General features: G+C 42.1%; 1 pseudogene; it reads left to right on the forward strand.

Moving 5' to 3' along the window:
* The first annotated feature begins 8,150 nt into the window (after window positions 1-8,150).
* LOC140503636 (sialic acid-binding Ig-like lectin 13) lies at window positions 8,151-19,204 on the forward strand (annotated as a pseudogene).
* Window positions 19,205-19,429: the final 225 nt, after the last annotated feature.

Consider the following 19,429-nt stretch of genomic DNA (forward strand, 5'->3'; position numbering starts at 1 on the left):
TTATATCACAATAGTATTCCATGACATTCATAAACAACTGGTTCAACCATTCCCTTAATTTCCAGTTCTTGGCCACCACAAAAAGAGCTGCTATAAATATTTGTGTACATGTGAGACCCTTTCACATTTTTATGATCTCTTTGGGATACAGTCCTAGAAGCAATATTTCTGGGTCAAAGGCTATGCACATTTTTTAGCCTTTTGGGCATAATTCTAAATTGCTCTCCAGAAAGTTTGGATCAGCTCACAGCTCCACCAACAATGAATTAGTGTTCCAACTCTCTCACATCTTCTCCAGTATTTATCAAACTGTTTTGTCATGTTAGCCAATCTGATAGGTGTCATGTGGTACCTCAGAGTTGTTCTAACTTGCATTTCTCTAACCAGTAGTGATTTAGAACATTTTTCATATGCCTATAGATAATTTTAATTTCTTCCTCTGAAAACTGCCTGTTCATATCCTTTGACCATTTATCAACTGGGGAATGCCTTGCATTCTTGTAAATTTGACTCAGTTCTCTATATGTTTTAGAAATGAGGCCTTTATCACAGATGCTAGTGGCAAAAACTTTTTCCCAGTTTTCTGCTTCCCTCCTAATCTTGTTTGCATTGAGTTGATCTTCTTTGGTTTTCAGTATTTCTAAATTGGCATTTAATTGGGGATTTTAAAATTTGTTCAAGCATTTAGAGATATAAAACTTCCCCTAACAACCACTTTCACTGCATTCCATAAATTTTATGTTGTTTCATTATTGTCATTCTCTTGGATGAAGTTATCAATTGTTTCTATGATTTGTTGCTTGACCCACTCATTCTTTAGGATTAGATTATTTAGTTTCCAATTAAATGTTAGTCTATCTTTCCATGGCTCTTTATTACACATAATTTTTATTGCATCATGATATGCAAAGGACGCATTGACTATTTCTACTTTTTTGCACTGGGTTGTAAGGTTTTTATGACCTAGTACATGGACAATTTTTGTGAATGTGCCATATATCACTGAGTAAAATTTATATTCCTTCCTATTCCCATTGAATTTTCACCAGAGGTCTACCATATCTACTTTATTTTTCCAAAATTTTCTTCAGTTCCTGAAATTCCTTCTTGTTTATTTTGAGATTAGATTCATCACATTCTGAGAGGGGAAGATTGAGGTCCCCCAGTGGTACAGTTTTGCTCTCTATTTCTTCCTGTAGCTCCCATAACTTCTCCTCTAAGAATCTGAATTCTATAACACTTGATGCATATATGTTTGGTAATGACATTACTTCATTTTCTATGGTGCCTTTGATCAGGATACACTTTCCTTCCTTATCTCTTCTGATTAGATCTATTTTTGCTTTTGCTTTGTCTGACATTAGGATTGCTACCCCTGCTTTTTTTGTTTCAGCTGAAGCATAATATATTCTACCCCAGCCTTTTACCATTACCCTGTGTGTATGCCCCTGTTTCATATGTGTTTCTTGTGAACAAGATATGTTTGTTTGTTTTTTTTTATCCACTCTGCTCTCTGCTTCCATTTTAAGGGAGAGTTCAACCCATTAACATTCACAGTTATGATTACTGTCTTTTTCTCCATTCTATGCCCCATGTCCAGCTTGTGCTTTTATTTCTTCCTTCTCCATTCCCCCCCCAAAAGAGTTTTTGACAAATGCCTCCCTTGATCTTCCCTCCCTTCCTACTGCCTGAAAGGCAAGTTAGACTTCTATACTTAACTGAATGTATTATTCCCACCTTGAACTAATTATGATGAGAATAAAGTTCAAACAATGCTCATCTCTCTCCCTTCTTTCCCGCTAATATAATATGGTTTTTTTTGAATCTTCATGTGATGTCACTTACCCTTTTCTGCATCCTCGTTTTATCTTCTCCCATTACAATCACTTTGCACCCCTTAATTAGGTTTTTTATCATCGTGTTTGTTAATTTATTCCCATAATCTCTGTCTGTGTATATCCCTTTTAAATGTCATAATAAATATACAATTCTCAAGATTTACAGGTTTCATCCTCTCATATAGGGATGTAAACAGCTTGCCCTTATTGAATAACATTCCTCCCTTCCCCTTGTTTATCATTGTGGACTTCCCTTGAGTCCTGTATTTAAAGATTAAATTTTCCACTGATCTCTGGCCTTTTCATCAGGAAAATCTGGAAATTCACTATTTTATTGAATGTTGATCTACCCTGAAAGATCATGCTTATTTTTTCTGGGTACTTAATCTTTGGTTATAATCCAAACTCCTTTGCCTTACAAAATATCATATTCCAAGCCCTTTGATTTTTTAATGTGGAAACTGCAAGGTTCTGTATAATAATTACTGTGGTTCCAGGGTATTTGAATTGTTTCTTTCTGGCTGCTTGCAGTATTTTCTCCTTGACATCATGATTCTGGAATTTGACTACAATATTTCCTGACATTTTCAATTTAGGATTGCTTTTTTATATTTTCATTAATTTATTTGTTTTCAGTTTTCTACAATCATTTCCATAAATCTTAAATTTTCTCCCCCTCCCTTTCTTCTCCCTCCCTGAGATGGCATGCAATCTTATATGGGATCTACACATATGTTTTGATTAATCACATTTTCACAATAGTCATATTGCATAAAGGAATTAAAATAAATGGGAGAAACCATGAGAAAATTCCAAATGAAACTAAACATAACAGAAGAGAAAATATTCTGCTTCATTCTGCATTTCAATTGCATAGTTCTTTCTCTGAATGTGGATAGCATTTTGCCTGAAGAGAACTTTGGGAATGTTTTAGGTCTTTGCATTTGTGCAAAGGGTTAAGTCTACCAAAAATATTCCTTGCAAACTGTGGTTGTTACTGTGCACAATAATCTCCTAGTTCAGCTCTTTTCACTCAGCATCAGCTGATATAAGTTTTTCCAGGTTTTTCTGAAGTACACCTATTCATCATTTCTTATAGCACAGTAGTATTCCATTACATTCATATACCACAACTAGTTCAGCCATTCCCCAATTAATGGGCTTCCCCTCAATTTCCAGTTCTTGGCCACCACAAAGAAAGCTGCTATAAATATTTTTTGTACATGTGGGACTTTTTCCCATTTTTATGATTTTTTTGGGATACAGTCCTAGAAGTGATATTGCTGGGTCAAAGGGTATGCACATTTTTGTAGCCCTTTGGGCATAGTTCCAAATTGCTCTCCAGAATGTTTGAATTAGCTCGCGGCTTCACCAACAATGAATTAGTGTTCCAACTCTCCAATTTGTGCTCCACTTCAGGAGGAGATTGGTGGATTCTTTCGATGACTAATTTACCCTCTGGGTCTAGGACATCAGGGCAGTTCTCCTTGATAATTTCTTGAAAGATTCCTTTTTTTCGTCATGGTTCTCAAGTAGACCAATAGTTCTTAAATGCTCTCTCCTGGATCTATTCTCCAGGTCTACTGTTTTTGTGATGAGATATTTTACACTTTCTTCTATCTTTTCATTCTTTCGATTGTGTTTGCCTGATTTCAGTTATCTAATAGAGTCAGTAGCTTGCAGATGCCCAATTCTGATTTGGTTTTGTTTTTAATTTGTCTATTTGTTTTCAGTTTTCAACCATCACTTCCAGAAGTTTTAATTTCTTACCCCTCTTTCTCCTCTCCCTCCCACAGATGCCATGCAATGTTATATGGGTTCCACATATACATTCATATTATACACATTTTCATATTAGTCTTGTTATACAGAAGGATTGAAAAAATGGGAGAAACCATGAGAAAAACCAAAATAAAACAAAACATAATACAAGAGAAAATAATCTGCTTCATTTTGCATTCCAATTCCATAGTTTTTTCTGAAGATGTGGATGACATTTTGCCTCAAGAAACCTTTGGGAATGTTTTAGGTCCTTCCATTGTTGTGAAGGGCTAAGTCCACCAGAAAAATTCCTCACATACTGTGGTTGTTACTGTGCACAATATTCTCCTGGTTCAGCTCTTTTCACTCAGCATCAGTTGATATAAGTCTTTCCAGGTTTTTCTGAAGTACACCTATTCATCATTTCTTATAGCACAATAGTATTCCGTTACATTCATATACCACGACTTGTTCAGCCATTTCCCAATTGATGGGCATCTCCTCAAGTTCCAGTTCTTGGCCACCAGAAAGAGAGTTGCCATAAATATTTTTGTACAAGTGAGACCCTTTCCCATTTTTATGATCTCTTTAGGATGCAGTCTTACAAGCTGTATTGCTGGGTCAACGGGTATAAACATTTTTGTAACCCCTTGGGCACAGTTCCAAATTGCTCTCCAGGATGGGTAGATCAGCTCACAGCTCCACCAGCAATGATTTAGTGTTCCAACTCTCCCACATCTCTCCAACATGCATCATCTTCCTGTTTTGTCATGTTAACCAATCTGATAGGTGTTGTGTGGTACCTCAGAGTTGTTTTGATTTGCATCTCTCAAATCAATAATGATTTAGAGTATTTTTTCATATAACTATAGATAGCTTTAATTTCTTCCTCTGAAAACTGCCTGTTCATATTCTTTGGCCATTTATCAATTGAGGAATGACTTGTATTCTTGTAAATTTGACTCAGTTTTCTATATATTTTAGAAATGAGAACTTTATCACAGATACTAGTTGTACAAATTTTTTCCCTCCTAATTTTGATTGCATTGGATTTGTTTGTGCAAAAACTTTTCAATTTAATGTAATCAGAATTATCCATTTTGCTTCATAATGTTCTCTATCTCTTGTTTGGTCATAAATTTCTCCATTCTCCATAAATATGACAAATGCACTGTTCTTTGCTCCCCTAATTTGTTTATAGTTTCAGCCTTTGTACCTAGATCATGTACCTATTTAGACTTTATTCTTCTGAACAGTGTCAGGCATTGGTCTATGCCAAGTTTCCACCATGTTATTATCCAGTTTTCCCAGTAGTTTTTGTCAAACATTGAGTTCTTATCCCAGAAGCTGGCATGCTTGGTTTTTATCAAACAGTAGACTGTTATAGTTGTTGACTACTGTGTCTTGAGTACCTAACTTATTCCACTGATCTACCCTTCTATTTCTTTGCCAGTGTCATGTGGTTTTGATGATTGCTGCTTTATAATACAATCTGAGATCTGGTAGGGCTAGGCCACCTTCCCTAGCATTTCTTTTCATTAATTCCCTTTATATTCCGGACCCTTTGTTCTTCAAGATGAATTTTGATACTATTTTTTCTAGCTCTAGAAAATAATTTTCTGGTAGTTTAATTGGTATGGCACTGAATAAGTAAATTAATCTAGGTAGAATTGTAATTTTAATTGTATTAGTTCAGCCTACCCGTGAGCAACTTATGGTTTTCCAGTTGTTTAAATCTGACTTTATTCATGTGAAAATTGTTTTTTAATTGTATTCATATAGTCCCTTGATTTGTTTTGGCAGGTAGACCCCCAGATATTTTATAGTGTCTACCATAGCTTTAAATGGAATTTCTCTTTTTGTCTCTTGCTTTTGGACTTTGTTAGTAATACATAGAAATTCAGATGATTTATGTGGGTTTATTTTGTAACCTGCAATTTTGCCACTAAGATTGTCAAATTTATGGGCATATTATTGGGCAAAGTAATTATAAATTATTGGTTTAATTTCCTCTTCATTGGTAGTGAATTCACCCTTTTCATTTTTGATACTGGTGATTTGGTTTTCTTCTTTTTAAAATCAAATTAATCAAAGGTGTATCAATTTTATTGCTTTTCTCATGAAATCATCTCTTAGTTTTATTCTTAATTTCAATTTTATTAATGTCTCCTTTGAATTTCAGTATTTCTAATTTGGTATTTAATTGAAAATTTTTAATTTGTTCTTTTTCTAGTTTTTTGAATTTCTTGACCAGTTCACTGATATCCTCTTTCTCTGGTATGGCATTGTATGGTTGTGGTCCTTCCCTCTCAAAGAGGACCAAAATGATATCACCATGATAAAGTGCAGTTACAGTATGTACGACTGTGGTTGATCAGACCAATACAAGCTTGGAATACTCTACCACAGGTTGGGCACCAATAGCCCATGTGAACATTTGGAGCAGTTACTCCAAATTTGTACATCCTACATTTCCTTTGTGCTGTCTCAATTCTACTTTGCTCATAGAGCACAGCACCCTTTCTGATGTAGGCTCACCATGCTGAGCAGTCCTGTACCTTAAGTGAATGTTTGTTTCCTACTGTGGTGAAGGGAGGGGTATGTCCTGCTCCTTCCAGGACCCCACCACCACCACACTGTTCCTTGTCCTTGCCACTAGATGATGGCAGGCCTCCTCTGTTTGGCATGCACTGTTTTACCACCCCCATACCTCACTATGAAACCCCAAAGCTAACCCAGGAGTCACTTCCCAGAGATGTCACTTTGGGAGGTCCCTGCCTCATAAAAGGATTCCCCACACTGGCAGGCACCATCCCTGGAACTCCACTGGCTTCCAACAGGAATTCCCAGCACCCCCATAGAAGGCTCAGTCAAAAGGGCCCCTGGAGCAGGGGTATCCTTTTTCCTGGATAAACCAGGCAGGGCAGCAGATGCAGAGTGGAGTGAACTGGGAGTGAACTTTCTGTCTTCTATAAAGGCAGGCTGTGGGAGGAGTTTAGCACTGTACCTTCAGAAGGAGAGGAGTCTGAGGGGGACTTCTTCAAACTCCCAGAAAACAAATCCAGGCCATTAATCCACAAAACCCATATTCAGGCTTGGGGAATCTGTTACCCAGCCACTGCTTTGCATGTTTTGTCTCCACGAAATTTTCACTAGGAAATTAAGACTTAGCTAATTTCCAGGTCACTGCAGATGGGAGTAAAAGATGAACAATGATTCTTGCGCAGGCACCAAAGGTGATAAAGCATATTTGATATAGGACAGCCTTCATTTCACCCCACAAATAATTAAATAACTAAAAAAGATGAAAAGTCCACAAACTCTTGATCACAGTGGAGGGTCAAGTCCTGATTTAAGTCTCTACCTCAACTCTCAGTCTCTGGCTCTTTCTCCAGCCTCAGAACTGGAAGGATGCTTAGAACATGGGTCATCAGACCTAGGAGATCCCTCCTTTCCTTCTGCTCACTCTGACTGTGAGCAGTTAAACACTATTTTTAAAGGACAGTGCACAAGTATTCTCTTCCCCAGCCTTGCTTATCACTTGTTTATTTCATATATTTATTTTTATTCTCTATTTGCTTGTACATTTGTTTTTCAGATCAATCTCATTTTCCTACCCGTGGTGTCTTCAGAATCTTATTCTTAAATGTCCTGATTCATCCCTGGGCTAACCACTTCTGTGCCAGGCCAATCTATTACATGGTATCTACTCTATCAATCCTCTGAATCCTTTGAATCTAGGAATATTCATTCTATTGGGAAAATATCATATAAGTAACCAGGTACTTAGAAGAGAGGATAGAAGAAGACAAGTGGAAAGGGGAAGCAGGAAGTCGCATTGGAAATGAGGTTTGGTTCAAGCCAGGAAAAAGAAAAAATGGGTGAAAGCCTTTCAGGCAAGAGCACAGACAGGGCAAAGGGCTGGAGATGGGAAATGGGAATACCATGCCTAATAAACAGGCAGTTGTCTAGTGTAGCTGGAATAGAGAGATCTGAGAGGAGAGTGAAGTAATAATAATCACCAGGATTTGTGCAATGATTCAAGGTCTGCAAAATATCTCACAAATATCACATTTAAAGGCAAATTCTGTGATTATACCCATTTTACAGTTGGGAACACTGAGATGCAGAGAGAGAAAATGGATTGCAGAAAATATCAGAAGCATGATTTCATTTCAGGTGTTCCTAATCCAAGCTCAGCTTGCACAGGACAGGGGCAGCAGTGCTGGATGGTCAGCACCTGCTCTGGGCCAGGCTCTGGTCACTGCCCCCCATCAGCCATACAGACATGCTGGTCCATACAAGATCCATGGCCCCAGCCTGTGCAGCAGACCTGTCCTCCCCCAGCACCTGAATCCTAACTGTCCCTGAAGCTGGCCCAGGACAGGAGCTCCACCCTCTCACTGAACTCAGCTAAGGAGGCTAGGAGCCCTCTGGTTGGACAACACAGCGGTTCCTCTTCTGAGGATGATCCTCCTTCTCTCTCCACACAAGGGCTTCCTTTTTCATCTTCCTCTTTGCCCTAAGCCTGACACAGAAGGCAAGAGGGAGCCATGGTGTTAAGGGCATGGCACAGTGCCCCAGCAGAGCCTGGATCTCTCCTGTCCCATCCATGCTGCTGCTGTTGCTGCTGTCCCTGCTCTGGGAGGGTGAGTGAGGCTGAGGCAGAGGGAGGTTGGTCTGAGGAGGTGAGAAGAGTTGGGGATGCTGACCAGGCCTCTGTTTGCTCTCAGGGTCCCTGTCCCAGACATTGGAGGTGCAGCCCTCAGTGACTGTGCAGGAGGGAATGTGTGCCTATGTCCCCTGCACCTTCAAACACTATGGACTATCACCCAATGGACGCAGCACAGTTTATGGCTACTGGTACAAAAAACAAGCTTACTATGTATCTGACAGTCTTGTGGCCACTAATAAGCCATATCAGAATGTGGAGAACAAAGCCCAGGAGAGATTCCACCTCCTTGGGGATCCTAAGATGAACAACTGCTCTCTCAGCATCATAGATGCCAAGTTCTCAGACAGGGGGAGTTACTACTTCAGGTTTGAAAAAATGGATGAAAGATACAGTTACAAAGAAAAGTTGCTTTATGTGAATGTGAAAGGTAGGATGGTCCTCTCCTGTGAGGTTCTCAGTGTATGAGGAAGGGAGGATTGGAGAATGGGCTGGCCTTAGAGACCTTGAAGCTCCCCATATGAGGGGTGAGAGAATATGGGGGACATGTGCGAAACCTGCTCAGGGAGAGGGGCAGACCCAGGAAAAAGTATGAAGACCTTACCTAAAGCTCCAGACCTGAAAATGGGAGGGAATATGGTGGGGTCCTCTTGTGAGTTCCCAAGACCCAAGACAAGGTTGAGAAGGGCAATGGTTGCTATGTAAAGATCTCTGGAGCTGCTGTCAAAGGAAGGAGATCCAAATTCCAGATTTCTGACTGACTCTCTTTGGGGTTTTGCCTTATAATTTTTGCTTTCTGTCTTTGGGACTGAGCTTCCCCTTACGTAAAAATGAATAGGTTGCTCTCTTTTCTTTTTAATACAACTTCCTCTTGACCTTTAATGTATGAGTGATTTGGGTCCTGAGGATGACAGGGGATGCCCAGAAGGCTAGTAAGAAGCAGAGGCCTGAGTGGGTTCATACAATGAGGGGAGCACAGTAGGGCCCTGAGGAATGGGGTAGGTACCAGCATCTGGAAGGACACTTGTGGCCTAATTCCCCTCCTCAGACCATGGGTCACTGTCTCTCTCCAGACGCTCCAAATGTGATCCAGAAACCAGACATCTCTATTCCAGAGGTGTCTGAACTGTACATTTCCTTGGGCCTGTGGGGGAAACAGGCCCTTCAAATTCTCCTGGATGGGGGCTGCCCTCTCCTCCAAGTCACAGACTTCTGCAGTATCACACTCCTCAGATGTCTCCTTCATCCCTGAGTACCAGCATCATGGAACTAACCTCACCTGTCAGGTGACACTTCCTGGAGGCCGTTTGAGCTCAGAGAGAACCGTCCAACTCAATGTGTCCTGTAAGTTCTGGGGGCAGGAGGCCTGCATCTCCCAAGTGGGGGCTGAGGGAGGGGTGCATTAAGACACCAGGGTCCAGGTCCAGCCTTGGGAAACCAGATGCCGTTTATCTAGGCCAGGCCAGGGAAAGCGATCTCCCAGCAGAGGCACAGACTGAAACTTCCTGTTTTTTCTCTCTTTCTCCATGGTTTCATATGCCAGTACCAGTCAGGTAGGGTTAGCCTGTATGCCCTGTGAGCTCCTTTTACTCTGCTGTTCTGTGATTCAGGAATTCAGTCTCTTCCCTGCCTGGTGCTGGGCTGGGCAGAGAGCCCCACCCCCAGCCAGCCTGGAACTTTTGTTGCAGATGCTGTGCAGAATGTGACCATCACCATGGCCCAAGACAACAGGACAACAGGTATGAGCAGAGCCCCAGAGGGAGGGCAGGGAGGGGACCTGGGGGCATCAGCTTCTACTCTGAGTGCAGGAGTGGATGTCAGGAAGAGGAGGGAAACAGGAGAGATAGGGACTCTCACTTTCCAGGCCCAGGTTTTCCAGGCCTGGGCTACCCCTCCTGTTGGAATTATATAAGCTCATGTTTACTCATGACTTTAAGGGTTAGAAACCATTTTCCTCCCAACAGTCCCATGTGATAGGGAGTGGGAGAGTTCTTAACCCTACTTTCCAGATGAGAAAGCTGAAGCTCAGAGCTCTGATGAGGGCATGACCTGGTTCACCCAGATCCCCAGCACCAAAGAGCTGTGACATCTAAATGTAAAGCTTAATGTAGTGAGCTCTCCATTGCACCAGGCTTGGGCTGAGAGGGACAGGGCCCACCCTGGGGTCCAGTTTCCATGCTCTGTCTATTGGACCCATCTAGGGTTCACTGTTGAGGAAGCTGACCTGGCTCTCTATAGTCCAGGCCAAACAGGGGGGCTTTGCTCTCTGGGACATTGATGTTGATTTCAGGGCTGATCTGAGGGGTTTGAGGAAGAGGCCAAGGGGTATGGATCAAGAAGCTGCAGTCAGTGGGGACAGGAGTGTGACCATCCAGGGCAAGCCTTCAGCATTCAGTCAGGGAAGATGCAGTGTGTGCCTGGAGGCCTCAGGGCTGCTGAGTCGGAAAGTGGAACCTAGTGCTGTTTACATTAAGCTCATATGAAGGAAGTTCCCAGGCTCACCATGCGAACTTTTCAGTCATGCAAGAGTTTGATTTGGTGTTTCCGCATTTCACATTAACTTTCCCTTGATTAGGAGAAAGACAGAAAGACAGAGACAGAGAGAATAAAAGAGAGAAAGGGAGAAGGAAAGGAAAGAAAAAGAAAGGATGGAGGGAAGAAGGATGAAAGAAATGTAACACAGAAATACAGATGAAAGATAAAAAGGAAAAAATAGAAAGAAATGAGAAAGAAAAAGGAAGATGGGAAGGAAGAAAACAGAAAGGAAGAGAAAAGGCAGGAAGAAAGAAAAAAGGGAGGGGAGATAAGGAAAGTAGAAAAGAATGAAGGAAAGAAGGAATGAAAGAAGAAAAAGAAGGTATTATGGAAATGAAACAAAATGATAGAGGAAAGAAAAAAGAAAGCAAGGAAGAAGGGAAGAAAATTGAAGGATCAGAGGAAAGAAGGAAGGAAAGAAAGAAGGGAAGAAGGAAGGAAGGAGGAAAGAAAACGAGATAAACAAAACCCAACCTGAGGCAAAGGCAGGAACACCCCCCAGGCTGAGTGTGCCCTGGCAGCAGCAGAGGCAGGGAAGGCCTCCATCGTCTCGGAGCAGCCAGGGCAGGGAGAAGAGGGCAGGAAGCCAGGCTGGGCTGGGCCGGGGATTTCCCTTCCTTCCTGGGGTCTTGTCCTCTTCCACCTGACCCTTCCTCATGGGATCTTGGGGGAGTCACACCAGCTTTCTAATTCCCAGGTGTCTGCTGGGTACACTGAAGGGGGAACTAGGCATCTCTGAAGTCCTTCCAGGTTCTCACTCCTGAGACCTCCTGATCTTTTTCAGGTTTTGTCCCAGGAAACAGCTCAGCTCTCATGGTGCAGGAGGGCCAGTCCCTTCACCTGCTCTGTGCTGCCAACAGCAATCCTCCTGCTACACTGAGCTGGATCCTGGGGGACCAAACCCTGACCTCTCCCCAGCCCTCAGAGGATGGAGTCCTGCACCTGGATCTGCCCCACCTGGGCCCAGCAGATGGAGGCAATTACACCTGCCTGGCTCAGCATCCTCTGGGCTCCAAGCAGGCCTCCCTGAGGGTCTCTGTGCAGTGTGAGTGGGAGGGAGCTGGGCACCATGGGGTGCTTGGTTTCTGGTGGGGAAAGGAGAATGTCACCCCCTAAGGAGGGGGAGCTCTTGTATCTTCCCACAGATGCCCCAAGGATGTTCAGTCCTTCTTGTTCCTGGATCAAGGAGGGCTTGTTCTGTACCTGTTCTGTCCAAGCAGAGCCAGCCCCCTCCTTGCTCTGGTGGGTAGGGAGGAAAATTGTGAAGGCCAGCAGCAGTGACACCTTCCAGGTGACCTCAAGCAAATCTGGGCTATGGGCCAACAGCAGCCTGTGTGTTAAGGTGGACAGGGTCCCCAACATCACTATCAGCTGTGAGGGGAAGAACCCCCAGGGGACCCACACCCTGCTCTTCCAGTTGATGCCAGGTAAGGGATGGTGGAGAAAGGCAGCTGAGGCAGAGGGTCCTGAGGACAGTGAGCCCAATATGACCACAGCCTGTGTTCACCCCACACTTGTTTCTTCTTCAGACGGGCCAATACCATCTCATGTGTTCCCACAAGGTATGATCCTGGGTGTCCTCTGTGGAGCTGGTGCCACAAGTCTGCTAGCCCTCTGCCTCCTTCTGTGAGTGTTGGGGTTGGGAGGAGGAGGGAGTCTGCGGGAAGGCGGGGTAATACAGGAAATGATGGCCTGTTTTGGTATCTCCAAAATTCTCAGATATGCATGTCTCCCTGAGTTCAGGCACAGATTTCACAGGATTCTAAGATGGAGAATCAAAAGAGAAGTTCCAGTGCCCTTCTTTGCACAGATTCAAAATCCAGAGATTCATAGAGGAGATGCTCAATGTCACACTTGTGATTCAGAATGTAGTCAAGCCATGATTTAAAATAATCCAAGCCCCAGATTCCAGATCCAGTTGAGCTACTAGTGTCAAATGGGGAAGCTGGTGGCACATTGGATAGAGTGCTGGCCCTGGAGCCATGAGATTCTAGCTTAAATCCTTCCTCAGATATTTAGAAGCTGTGTGAACCTGGCCAAGTCACTTTAAACCTTTTGCCTCAGTTGACTCATCTGTAAAATGGGGATAATATTAGCACCTAAGTTTCAGAGCACTATATAAATGTTAGCTATTATTGTAACTAAATGGGATTGTATCTGTAAAGTGATTCATACAGAGTCTAGCACATAGAAAGTGACATAACTATTATTGGTAGTATTATCATCATTATTACTGAACGAGGTCATACCTTGGCACATAGTAGGTACTTAATACAATCTTGGTTCTGTCCCTGGTCCCTCCCCCTTTCAGTTCCCCAAGCTGCATGATGGGCTCACTGTCACAGATAGTGAGGGGGCAGAGCTGGATTTGGCTCCACATCATCCAGAGTCCCTCCCCAAAAAGAAGTGAGATGAAGGGGAGACCTGATCATTCCTCCAAACAGGCATTTATGCTTTCCTGAGCAGGAGGAGGAAAGATTCCAGAGTAAGAGGCTAAAAATTGCACTCTTAAAAAAATTAGGGCACATGCCCTTCTCCATTTGGCGGAATCTCTGATCTGTTTAAAAATATATATTTTTTTTAATTTTAGTATTTATTTTCTCTCCCTCCCAATGAGAAAAAATGCTAATTTTTTATAAGAAATAAACAATTAAATGCCCAAACAGAAATTTTAACTTGGTTTCTCAGTCCCTTCTTTGCTTTCATTACTTCCTTTTCTCTCTAATGGTCTTTCCCCTTGAGAAGTAAACAGATCCAGGATGAGAATTTGCCTTCTCTGTACAGCATTGTCCTCTTCTCATCTACTCCAAGCGGTGGCCCTGTGCCTTTTCCTGCGTCTCCCCTCTGACTTTTTCACTGTCCTCACCTTCTCTCCCACGTTCTCTCTTCCCAGCTTGAAGGTCTCTAATCACACCTTCCCACAACATTGCTACACTTGCATTCATTCTTTCTCTTGCTGCCTGTCTTTGTTAAAAAACCAAGTGGGTTGGTGAGCTTCTTCTGCATGTGCATCAGCCTTTTTAATCTACTTTTTAATTTTCTTTTTTCATTTTTTAATTAAAATTTTTATTTTCAGTACTTTCCAATCTTTCCCTCCCCTCATTCATTGAGAAGGAATGAAATATAATACCCATTATACATATAAAGTCATGCAAAATATATTTTTAAAAAAGCGGTAAACAAACAAATGATTCCATCCACACTCAGAGTTCATCAGTTCTCTCTGTGGACATGGATAACTTTCTCATTTTGAGACCTATGGAATTTTTTTGGATCCTGATGTCCTGATTAGAATAGCTAAATCTTTCGTGGTTGAGCATCCTTATAGTCAACGTATGCTATTATTGTGTACAAGGTTCTCCTGGTTCTGCTTTGCATTAGTTCATAAAAGTCATCCCAGCATTCTCTGAACTCATCAATTTTTCCTTTCTTAAAGCAAAATAGTATTCTATCATACTCATATACCATAACTTGTTCAGCCGTTCCCCAATTGATGGATATTCCTTCAATTTCCAATTGTTTTGCCCCCACCAAAAGAGATTCTACAAATATTTTTGTACATATATGTATTTTTCCTTTGCTTTGACCTCTTTGCAGTACAAACCCAGTATCGGTTTTGGGGGGGGTCAAAGGTTATACAGTTTGATAACCCTTTGTGCATTGTTTCAAATTGTTTCCCACAATGGTTGGACCAGTTCACAGTGCCACCAAAGGTCCATTAGTGTCCTTCTTTTCCCACGTTGTCTCCAGCATTTGACATTTTTTTCCATCATGTCATGTTAAAGAGTATAATAGATATGAGATAGTAATTCAGAGCTGTTTAATGTGAATTTCTCTAATGATTAGTGATGGAGCATTTTTTCATGACTATTGAAAGATTTCATTTCTTCTTCTGAAAACTGCCTATTCGTATACTTTGGCCATTTAGCAATTTAAAAAGAAAAGGCTTTTATTTTTATAAATTTGTCTCAGTTCCATATATATTTGAGAAATGAGACTTTTATCAAAGAAATGTGATTTTTTCCATTTTCTGCCTTAGTTTCCTGAATAATAAATTCTTATTCCAATACCTTGGATCTTTGAGATTGTCTTTGAGCAACTCTAGTTACTGTGGTCATTTATTTTGGACTGTTGTGTGTCTAATCCATTAAATGTGATAATTTCCCCCATTTTTTTCTCTCTTTCCCTCTTTCTCAGTGCAACCCTCTTTCTCACTATTCCATTCTTTTCTTTGACATCATCCCAACATTACAGACTTATATCCCTGCCTGCTGTCTACATACTTGGCTCCTAACTGCCTCAACAGTGATAAAATTCTCAGGAGTTACATGAATCATCTTCCTTTATAGGAAAGTAAATAGTTTAACCTTGTGGAACCTCTTATAATTTCTCTTTCATGTTTACCATGTTATGCTTCCCTTGAGTCTTGGGTTGCATTGTCCGATTTTTTTTTCAGTTCTAGTCTTTTCATCAAGAATGGCTGAAACTGTTCTATCTCATTCAGTGCACATTTTCCCCCTCTAAGATTATAACCAGCTTTTCCAGCTTTGTTATTCTTGTTTGTAATGCATGTTACCTTGCTTTCTGGAACCTCATATTCCAAGCTCTCTGTTCCCATAAAGTGGTTCAGTCATTTAAGTTGTGTCTGACTCTTCGTGAACCCAATTTGAGTTTTTCTTAGAAAAGATAATGGAGTAGTTTGCTGTTTCCTTCTCCTGCTCATTTTGTAGATGAAGAAACTGAGACAAACAGGGTGAAGTGGCTTGCCCAGGGTCACAAACTTAGTAAGTGTCTGAGCCTGGATTTGATCTCAGCAAGACGAGTCTTCCCAACTTCAGGTCTGGCACTCTATTGACTCTTACCTGGTGGCCCTTTACAATTATTAAGGCTAAATCTCATATTATCCTGACTGTGGTTCTGCAGTTTCTTTCTGGATGCTTGCAATATTTTCCCGCTGATTTCAGAGCTCTGGAATTTGGTTATAATATCCTGGTTGTTTTCATTTTAGGGTCTCTTTCAGGAGGTGATTGATGATTTTCTTTTCATAATGATGGGGGCAACATAGAAATGTTTATTGGTAGTGGAGCAGGAATCAATAGATAGACCAAGATTTCAGACAAGACAGAGTGGGGGATATAGTGATAGCATGTGCTACAGGAAGAGATGGGATCAAGGGTCCAGGTAGAGGCTTTAGCCTGGACAGAAAGGAGAGCATCTTCTTCATCCATGACCAGAGTAAAGGAGGAGGTATGGCAGTCATCTCAGTGACATGAAGTGTGGAAGACATTATGTCTCAGGGATGTGAGGAGAGGGAGAGAGGACCAGAAGCCAACAACTTCAATCTTTTGGGTGGAGTGTGGAGCACAGTCCTAAGTTGGGAGAGTAAGGAATCGGGTGTCATGAGAGGCCTGAGGACAGATGAGAAAGTTTTGAATTGCTGCTGTGGTGAGAGGAAGAGAGAATTGAATGAGGAGGAGTAGAAGGTCCAGTGAGGATCCATTTGGGAAGTACAGTGAGAAAAACCTTCAGGTCCCAAAGATTGAGAACAGTATTATCCCACAGGATAACAGGATGTAGAACTGGGAAAGACCACAGAGACAATTTATACAGATGAGAAAACTGAGGCCTAGATGAGGAGGGGATTTACCCAAGACCCCAGAGGGAAATAGAAGCAAGTGCAAGTCTCTTGATCCTCAGTCCCATGGTCTTTCCTAGACACTTTTGTGGTTCAGAGTCCTGTGGAATTTGGAGTTTGGAGATCACAGAACAGAAGAATTTCAAGGGAAATAGACCTTAGAGACCCTGGAGTATGATTGCATCATTTGACAAATGAAGAAGCAGAAGGCCATTGAGGGAAAATTATATGGCCAGGGTCAGGCAGATAGTGGGTGACCGGGACCTACTTCTCTGGATCCAAGTCTCAGCTTCTCTCCCCTGCACCAACTCTGCCTTTCTACCTCCTCAGGGTAAAGATGCTCAGGAAGAAGTCAGTGGAAACAGCAGCAGCAGAAACATCCAGGGGAGGAGCAGAGGCAGAGTATGCCAGTCGCCCAGCCCCCAATTGTTCACCTGACTGTCTCAGTCCTCAGTTCCCTCTCTGCCCCAAGGCCACTTCCCCCCACCTTCCACTCCTTCTCTCATGATTCTGGAACTGGCTTTGACTGAACATCCCTTTGTCCTTTCTCCAGGATCCCAAGAGACCATCTTCAGTGGACCTGTCCTTCAATCCCATTTCACCAACTGCTGATACAACCCCACTCCCAGCAACTCCAGAAGATGGACTAGATGAGTTACATTATACCTACATGAACTTCCAAGGAGTGAAAGCTAGAGATGACCATGGATCCATTGACCCCCTCACTGAGTACTCAGAGATTAGGTTCCAATGAGCAACTGTTGATGTCTCAGCCTTGGTTCTACACAGGGTAGTTCACAAGTCAGTTCTACCTCTAGATTCATTCCACAAACGTGTATTAAACACCTGCTCCATCCAGATTTGAATAAGACACATTCCCCATACTCATAGAAGTTTCAGTCTAGTAAAGAGAAAAAAACACAAGCCCAGTATAGTGACCCTTGCCCAAACTTAGACTCCTCTTCACTGATTGGGATCCCCAGAGAGTCATCTGCCACCTTGGGATCCAGGGATCATTTTCACGGGCCACCATAACTCTAACCCCATAGCTCCTGAGCCCCCACCAGTGTGCTTCCCAATAACATCAAGAATAAGAATTGAAAAGCACTCCTCCCTCAAACCTGGTACTTTCCCACCAATACACACAGTATATTCTGTATGGGGGGAGGGAGTGAGCAGCAACTGTTAATGAAAGATAATGAGGCAGATGTATAGGGAACATGTGGTCAAGGTTACTTAACCATTCTGAAACTGCAGAGCCTCAGTGATTTTTGTCTTTCATGAGATATCCTTGCCAAGTTCTCCACTGAGCATGGTATCTGTGCTTGATTGCTAACCTTCTTGCTATGCTAGTCCAATCCACTGCTAGGCTGGGTCACTCTACTGCTGAGAAGTATTAGATTTTCACAGGGCACAGCATCTCAGCTGGATAGGTCAGGCCCTTGGACTCACTTGGTACACTGGGTGTCTTTAGTGTTCCTTTCCTAAGGGCTCCCTGATTAGAGCTTTAGTCTCCAGAATTTCTCATTTCCAGCAGAACAATGGGGGAGACACAGGATTTGGATAAACCAAATTCCTTGCCCCCATGAAGCTTCCAGGCAACAAGGAAATAAGACATAAACACAAGGAATGCTAATATGTCATTATAGGTAAGAGCAGTAGAGTGAAATATAACACAATAGTAAGTGCCAGGTATCATATATTTCACCTCAGTGCTTACTAAGCACCTGCTATGAAGGCCCTTCTCTTGGTGCTTGAGTTTTTCCAACCTTATTTCACTCATGAGGAAACTGAGGCTCAGAAGTAAACATGGCATCATAGATACCTAAGGACCTTTGAGGTCACTGAACAGAGTCCTCTCATTCTATGAATAAGGAAATTGAAGCCAAGAGAAATTAAGTGACTTTCTCAAGGTCTACATACATGGAGTAAATATCTGAGGAGATCTCAAACGCAGGTCTTCCTGAGTCTTGAGTCCAGAACCTTGTCCTCTGCACAGAACTGCACAACAAAACACAACAAGGAAGGGATAAGTCAGAACTCAAACTCCCACTTACTTATGTCTATATTCCTCCCTCCCTCCCTCCTTCCCTCCCTCCCTTTTTTTCTTCCTTCCTTTCTTCTCCTCCTTTCTTTTCTCTTCTTTTCCTTCTTTTTTCTTTCCTTCCTTTCTCTTATTGTCTCTGATGCTGTCTTTATTTTTATCTCTCTTTGTCTATCTGTGTCTCCTGTGATTTCATTAGCAAACAGAACTCTGTCTACCAATTCATATTGCTACTTTTAACCTTAAATACTTAGTTACCAGAATTGACTAGGGTGCTTATAGTTAAATGACATGCCCAGAATCACAAAGCTAATTGAACCTGGAAATAGGATAGCAGTGGCCCTGGAATTACAGGATCTGAGTTAAATCCCACCTTTATCACATCTTACCCTTGTGACCTTGCACAAATCTCTTATCTTGCCTGAATGAAAATTTTCTGACCTCTTAAATACAAGGGTCATCCTAGGTCATCTCGAAGGTAGCATATGGTTCCACATCTATGGTCCCATGACTTGAATCTAAGTTTTCCTGGTGGGGAGGCCAACTCTACATCAAATTTGTCTTGCAATGACTTAACTTATATATTGTATCAGCTTATATATTTTGTCCCCACATCCCAGGGGAATGTAAGCTCCTTAAGGACAAACTCTGCTTTTCTCCTTTTGTCACCCCAGTGGCTTCACCACAGTTCATAAATAATAAATCTTTGCTTGATAGAATTCTGTCTCCATGTCCAATATTCCGTGCACTCTTCCACATTGTCTCAGAGGTGCCTTAAAATCAGCATGGAGGGGTGATGACCTAGCCTGTGGAAACGTACAGAAAATGGAATGGGACACTCTGCGTTCTATAGGCTACTCCCAGGGGTTGTCATAGCATCAGAAACACTGCCTATGGAGGTGGGGGATGTAATTTTAAAACCACATGTGTTTACACAGTGGTGG

This window comes from Notamacropus eugenii, chromosome 5 (genome assembly GCF_028372415.1).
Source record: "Notamacropus eugenii isolate mMacEug1 chromosome 5, mMacEug1.pri_v2, whole genome shotgun sequence".
NCBI lineage: Eukaryota > Metazoa > Chordata > Mammalia > Diprotodontia > Macropodidae > Notamacropus > Notamacropus eugenii.